Source organism: Arachis duranensis, chromosome 4 (assembly GCF_000817695.3).
Source record: "Arachis duranensis cultivar V14167 chromosome 4, aradu.V14167.gnm2.J7QH, whole genome shotgun sequence".
In the NCBI taxonomy this organism is placed as follows: domain Eukaryota; kingdom Viridiplantae; phylum Streptophyta; class Magnoliopsida; order Fabales; family Fabaceae; genus Arachis; species Arachis duranensis.
In genome coordinates this window covers 8,872,258-8,880,463 of record NC_029775.3, presented here as the reverse complement: position 1 = coordinate 8,880,463, position 8,206 = coordinate 8,872,258, and the positions used below count along the sequence as shown (strand labels likewise).

Here is an 8,206-nt window from a genome sequence, read left to right as displayed (position 1 = left end):
ATAATGTTAAAAAGTATCAGTATTTTGTTCATATATTTTTTTTGACTATCGAAACTAATAGCAGGTCATAATACCATTTTTTCTAAAAACTTCTGCTGATGAAAATATCTGTGATACTTCCTAAACCTCCACTTCATACTTTCTATTTTTTTTAAATTAAAATAAAATTTAATTCAATTCAATTAAAAGTTATTTTGGTCTTTCTGTGTGTCTTTTCCCTTTCTCTCCCAGTTCCAACACTCCATCATCTTCTCAAGTTCACTAATTTCCCCTTCCTTCAAGGTCTGTCTTTTCCCTTTCTCTCCCAATTCCAACGCTTCATCATCGTCTCAAGTTCACTAATTTCCCTTCCTTCAAGGTCAGTTTCCATTCTCTACGCTTTCAATTCGCTAGCAACACCACCCCCACTTCCTTTCCCGTCCGGCAATGGAGAAGCCTCCCGCTTCGCCTGATCTGCCGCCACCAAACCTAATGGCCACGGCAGAGGAACCTACAAGATGCAATAGTGTCAACCGTCCTCGCAAACTCATCATCAAGTACAGAGACAGGATGATCGGCTGCACCGCTAATAAGGACGTCATCACCGATGCAAACACTACCGGCCGCGATGATCCCGGCACAGGGGTCTATCAGTCGCCGCTGGAACCAACTCTGAATCCGAAGAGGAGAAAGAAGAATAATGCAGAGTCACACTCCATGGATACCACCTTCTCTGCCACCGCCATTATTGCATGATCTCGCCGTGACGAGGGAGAAGCTCATGCATGATTTCAAGATTTCATCGGACAAAATCAAACAAGGAAATTTCAGTAAGGAGGATAATCACAAACTGCTTGCACCGACACCACCAGTAGTGACAGCGGCGATTGCGGAACGCAGCCCAAATGGATTGAAGATCAATGACAGCATATGTGACGATACTGCGGAAAACGTTTGGAAAGGTAGAACAAGAAGCAGGAGTTGCAACAAGAAAGAGAGACCGCCATTTAGGTTCGCGTTGACGGAATCGGAAATTGAGGAAGATTTCATGAAGATGACAATGAATGGAAATCGGCCACCGCCGAAGCAGAAAAAGCAGCCCAGAAATCTGCAGAAACAATTGGATGTAAGTTGCATTGTTCTTAGTTGCTTGTAGTGCAAGAAAGTTAAAATTTTGTGCTCTAATCTATTTCATTATTAGGATTAGTTTAATTTTGTGTTTTAATAATATTATCTTATTGATATCTATCTTATTTCAATTTAATTTGATTTCAATAGTTCAATGTAAAAGATTTAAATCTTATCATTTAAATTTTTATTTTTGTACAGGATCTTGTTCCTGGTTTTCGTTTAACAGAAGTTAAAGCAGATTTATACAATGTTTCTAAATTTTAATAGACAAGCGAAGGAATAAGAATTCATCTATGAAGACTATTGTATGCAAAAGTTTTAATGATGTAAATGGGGGTTATCTTTTGTTGTTTTTCAATTAATGTTAATTATAATTGATGTATTATTTTATGGTTTATTTTCGGTTCTTGATGGCAATGCCGAAGGGGATCGAATATAAACTAATGTGACATTAATTTTGTATATTTTTAAAAAAAAATTGATAGACTATAAATTAGTAGTTTTTCAAGAATATATAATGTGTGTGTAATTTTTCATTTAATTTTTTTTGTAGCGTTTATATATCTTTTAAAGTGTTTGGTTTAGGACAATGATTCTAATGATTACTAAATTTAGAGAAGATGTCTATTATGCCTCCATCAAATTTGGAATGATTCTAATGATTACTGATTCTTAAATCTGATTTCCTAAATAATGCAGTAACTTTGTGAGTGTATAAATAATGCTACAATGACCGAAACTGTACGGGACCCAATTCTAGAAAAACTAGAGTGAACTTAGTTGCTTGAGATCAAATTTCAGAAGATTCCAACAAGTGTGAAATTAGTTATGAATTCAGGAGGTTCGCCTGCCAAGTTTGTTTCTGCCCTAACAATAAAACAGGGCAACCAAGTTCTCAATTTTATAATTAATTTCACAGGTTTTATTAACCATGTGAATTACGGCAAATTTTGGAAATATGGTTGTCAAAACTGATTTTCGTTGAATTTTGTTAAAACTATGTTACTAAAATGCTCTTGAATTTTGTTGACACTTTTGTTTTACTTCCACCCATGATGTTACAGGTATCTACAGCTAAAACTTCCTCAAAAGCATTTTTGTTGGTTTTTATACTTTGCTATTATCTGGGCGCATATCTGTTTCTTAATTGGGGAACTGATATATATGGCTATATTAATACACTGGGAAATCTTTATCATATAAATAAGATGTATAATAGTTAGTATTGAATGCTAATGATAATTTTGGTTTAAGATAGAACAGTCCAAAAGTTATCTCTTTGAACTTAAGACCGCGTTTGTGTTACAAATTTGTAAGAAAAGGAGAATCTTTTTCTTTTCGTTGTTGAGAAAATATAATGATGCTTATTCTCTATGTTCATATACTCCTTATTTGCAATTTATTCTGATTTCTGAGATAGTTCCTTAGTTATTTAGATTTTAGATGTCAGAATTCTTACTGAATGATTTGTTGTAATACTTTATCTCTAAGCTCACAGCTTTTCCAAAATAGACAAAAACTGTCGCCTTTTTCTCACTCGTTTCTTTTCATATTAACTATATATACGTAAACAGAAATATCTGTTTCTTTTAAACTTACAAATTGAACATAAATCTGGAGCTTTCTTAAACACGAGCACGCAGAGAAAAGGAAAAGTAACAATTTGACAAATTGTTGTCCAGATAATGAAGCTGGTGAGAAAGAGCAGTCAGAATCACAGATGCAATCTTTATCTGCAAATGGAATTTCTGATCCAGGTGCTGGTATGCAGAATAATCAGTATGTAACACCTGCACCACTTGGAACTGGGTATGCTATGGTATGAACTTCACATTTGATTTGACTTCCCTTTAATTATGCTGTAAAAAACTAAATATTTTTGTTCTATGCTTCGTTATCATTAGTGCTTTTTATTGAAGCTGGTAACCTTAGGTTTAATTAACTCAAGATATCCATCAGAATTCTTTATTAGGCTATAGCCATTCGTCAGCATTTGGCGCATCTTATCCATTGCAGTTATAAGATATATGCATATATAGGAGTTATTATGTTGAAGAAAATTGATTCGAACATCTAAATATCTGTTAGTTGTAAAATTTGTTGCCCAATTTTAAAAAATAAGTTTTTTTCACTAAGCTTTTTTCTCTTTCTACTAATTGTCTTTTCTTCCCTATATTTTAATTATCAATATGCTCATCTTAGATCTTTAGTCTTGGCAAAAACTAGTAGATGAAATTGAATTTGATTGTGTATTTACTTTCTTTTTTCTGTCTGGTCATTGTAACGAGAATGGCCAAGACTGGCATGGCTGTTGCATCTACAGCCACATTGGTGGCCGCGCAGTGCATCGACGCTACTGAGGCAATAGGGGCTGAGAGAGATCACCTAGCTTCTGTGGTTAGCTCAGCTGTTAATGTCAGCTCTCATGATGATACCACTGCTCTTACCGCTGCAGCTGCAACAGGTAGCACTCCTTGATGACACTAAGAATCAACAAGAGTATAGTTGCATTGTCAATTAGCCCCTCATAGGACAAAATGTGTCTTGTGTTCATGTTGGCATGGGTAGTGTGACACTAAGAGATAGTAATGATGACCCTGATCTTAATTATTAATGTTTGCAGCTCTAAGAGGAGCAGCTACCCTGAAGGCAAGAGCATTGAAAGAGGTATGGAACATTGATGCAGTGACACCATTAGAGAAAGGCAGGGGAGGGATTGGAATATGTGGCTAAGGTACTACAAATACCAATAACAATAATAGCAACAATACCAGCACAAGTGATAGTGGGGAGAATCTTAATGGAGAAAATTTTCTAGGCGTCTGCAACCAAGAGCTACTTGCTAAGGGAAGTGAATTACTCAAACGAACCCGCAAAGGTAACAGAACATCAATCACAAATGTTGCTACTAGTATTAAATCAATTTTATTTTGTTGGCAAAATGCCTTGACATAGTAATGAATAATGATGAAAACTGCAAGTGATCTTCACTAGAAAATAGATAGTAATGAATAATGATTAAAATTGCAAGTGATCTTAACTAGAAAATAGTTTTTGTTTACATACATCGAATAGGCCAGGTAATTTTTTTTCCTTTCAAGAATTCACACCTGATAATGGGATTCTTTATCTGTATCAGTTCATCATGGTTTGTAAAATTTTCATGTGATGCTAAAAATGAAGAGCAGACATTTTGTAGGAACCATTACCAAAAAGAAAGAGTAAGCTACCTTTGGCTTCACAAGTCACAACATTGTTTTCCTTATATATGGGGATAATCCTGATCATAAACAGGTACTAAATTCTTTGTAATCTTGAATTTGTAGATGCTGTGCTAGATATTTGCAGAGACTTACTAGCATGGCCAGGGAGACATCTGCTTGATGATGGCAAAAAGCGGAAATACTTTGCATTGAAGACAAATGCAAGGGGAATTGTAGAGATTGAGTGTAGAAATAAAGGGGAATATGATATCTGGACTCAAGGGGTCTCCAGGCTTCTTTCCATTATTGCACAAAGACAAAACAGATTTGGAAACTGATCCATGCATCTTACACTAATTACTATTAATTGAGTCTCTAGTTAGGGTTGACTACTGAACTAAATTCAAATTATATGCATTATAATGCATTTTGCATATGTGTAACCGTAGATAGTCAGTCTGTGGCAAGGACTCAAATCAAGTGAACTTTGTAACTTAAGCAAAAATCTTCTGTTGTCTGAATTTTGCAATTGTAGCAGTTTTATTTATTTATTTATTTGGGTAACTATGCCTTGCCCTCAAGTCCCTATAATTCTTAAGAATTTCAGCTGAAGTTTTATCTCTTTTCTGAATTTTATTGTGTACAAATTTATTTAATAATTAAACAATTATACATGTCTCTTTTGTATTTTCACTACAAAAACAACCCTAATTTTTAGCCAAAAAGATAATCTTTGAATAGTTGCATATTTAGTTTAGAGGCAACACTTATATGGGTTACATAATTAGAAAAATAGGCAATGCTTCCAAGGGTTGCATATCAACTTGACAGGCAACACTTTAGCAGGTCGCAAATTCAAATAAATAGGCAACATTTTAACGTGTTGCATATTCTAAACAATAGGCAACACTTAAACGTGTTGCATACTTAGAAGAAGAGGCAACGCTTTTGCTAGTAGCTAAAGCATGACAGCTAAAAGAACAGGTGTAAAGTATTGCCTAAAATACAGTTCAAAAGCGTTATCCATTTTAAAGAATAAGCAACGCTTCTAAAGATTTGTTTTCAAAAGCGTTGTTTTTGAAACAAAAAAAGCGTTGCCTTGACCCAAGGCAACGGCGGATTCTACAAGGTTAGGGATGTCAATGGGGCAGGGCAGGGGCGGGGGATGCCTCCCTGCTCCCCATCCCGACCCCCAGATTTACTCTCCGTCCTCGCAGTGGGGGAATATTGCTCTCCATCTTCATTTTTCACAGGACCCCATTTTCCGCGGGAATCCCATTCCCCATCTATCTGATAGTTTTAACTAATTATTAATTTCCATATGAATAGAGATGTAAGTATCCATTCTATACAAAAATAACAAGATTTTATACAAAAAATCTAAACGACAAGATGGTGACTTCTTTCGAAATGACGCAGTGAGGGAACGCAACGGCGAGCCAGAGGATAGAGAAGTGGACAAGGTGGAAGACGCGGCAACAGAGAGGAGAATGGACATGACGACAAAGTTACGGAAAGGAACACCGCAAATAGAGAGCACGACACAGTGAGGATCATGGCACGGTGAGGTGTGACGATGCGGTGAGAAGGGAGAGCGGTGAGAGGGTGGCTGCAGAGAGGTTGGATGGAGTATGGACAACGTTAGGGATTTCTGAATTGAAGAAAAGTTATGCAAATGAGGATTAGGAGTTTTGGGTTTATATATATATATGGCCTCGGGGAAATTTTGTCCCACATCCCCATCCACACGGAAAAAAATTTCCATAGTCGGATCCCCATTCAGGGTAGTCCCCGTAGGGATCCCCGCGTTTCGAGGAGTTTTGCCATCCCTATACAAGGTCCCCTAAAAAATGTTGCCTCAAGTCCCAAAACGTTGCTATAGATCAAAGGCAACCTTTTATAAACCTTGAGGCAACACCTTTAAAATGTTGTCTTAGCTCCAAAATGTTGTAGTCCTCTTTACACGATCTTTAAATACATAAAAAATTTCTTTATAACAATTTTTGTAATATCTACAATTTAAATCCTAAAATCTAGTTTATAATAATCTATGATGCATTGATACTGACACGGACACGGGACACGACACGACACAGGACACGTGGACACACGAATTTTAAAATCTTATAAGACACGGGGACACAGCATATATATGGAATATAAAGTATTTTTTAGATAAATTACAATAAATTTTTGATATTTTATTGTTGTTAAAATATAAAATATTTTTTAACTGTTTTTAATGTCTTTTTTTAACTATATAAAAGTATCTAAAATATTTTTTGTTTTAATAAATAATAATATATATTATTTCTAAATTCATTTCAACGATATATGTTAAGAATAAGGCTGGACACGGGGATACGTAATGTTATTTAGGTGTGTCCAAGTGTGTCCGAAGAAAAATTTTTTATTTTTTATTAAAACACGGTTGGACACGGCAGACACTCGTATCGAACGAGTGTCGATGAGTGTCGTGTCCGAAATGTGTGCCTTTTTTAATTTTAATATGAGGGTTGCGTTGGTGTATTCCAGCGATATGGAGGTGTGGCGTGAATTACGGGAGGGTAGGGGCTGCGAAGTGAAATCGGACGGTCCGATTTGGGGGGTATGTAATCGGACGGTCCGATTACTGGCGTGGATGGTGAACAAATCGGACCGTCCGATTTGCGCACCATGGCTACGCGTCGAGCATGCAGGAACCCAGGTAGTGGACCCCTTCTCACATTGGAATAAAACCCCACTCTTCCATCCGGTCCCCAACTTCGTTCCTCTCTCACCCTCAAACCCTTCTATCTCTTTTAATATCCATTTTCTTTCTTCCATTGAAGCTTCAGCAGCAAAAAAATTCAAAGAGGGGGACCAAGTTGAACAATGCCAAGGAGACGAAGAACAAAAGATGTAAATCGTCCAGAGCTACACATTGTTAATTATCTTGGTCAACCTAATTATGTAAGTTTATTTTATTAAATTAATTTTTTTTAAATTAAATAATAATAATTAGATTACATGCAATTTTTATAATTAGTGAATGTATGCTGTTAGTTAGTTAGTTCAAGTGTTAGAGTTGTGTAAGTATAATTAGTGAACTAAGTGACATTAATTTATTTATCCTGAACGAGGTATTATTATTATTATTATTATTATTATTATTATTATTATTATTATTATGACCGTTAGTTTAGGTTTGGTTTAGTAAGTTAAACTAGTTTAGATAGTTAGTTAATTACTGTAAGAATAATAATAGTAATGTGGTGAGTTAGTAGAATAATGTATGGTTGTTAATTTAATTTCTATATGTGGCCGTACAATAATAATAATAATAATAATAATATACAAGAAATGGGGAATCAGTTATATAAATATAAATTAGATATTATTAATAGTTATTACTATATAAACCAAATAGGATTTAGTTTAGTTTAGATATTGGAGTTAGAATTAACAAATATAATTTGACATTGCTGTCGAGTAATAATAATAATAATGAGATTTAATTTTAAATTTATTTGAGTTTAGAAATCATTCTATCTATTTACATTAAACGAATGGAAATCGTTATTAAGAAAAGGTTAGGATGTAGATATTAGAAAATATAGTTTTCAAGGAAATAATAGTAATAAATAGATGTTAATTTTAGTTTCATTTAAGGTTTATTGATTATGTTTATGTTGATTATATGATAATGAGAATGCAAGAATGTTAAATATGGTATGTTAATTAAGTATGGTTATATTTGATTAATGTGATATATGGCTATGTTTTGTAGGCTTCGCGAATGTTAATATGTGATCATTATATGCCACCGGATCCATATGATCCAATTGTGGAGGGGCATTTGCGGGAGACTGGATTTTATTACGTTTCGCAGATTGGAGTTGTCCAATGTCAAT

The 8,206-nt window shown here is 34.8% G+C and overlaps 1 pseudogene; it reads left to right on the top strand.

The window, feature by feature from the left end:
* The first annotated feature begins 2,946 nt into the window (after positions 1-2,946).
* Positions 2,947-4,914, top strand: LOC107483174 (VAN3-binding protein-like; annotated as a pseudogene).
* Positions 4,915-8,206: the final 3,292 nt, after the last annotated feature.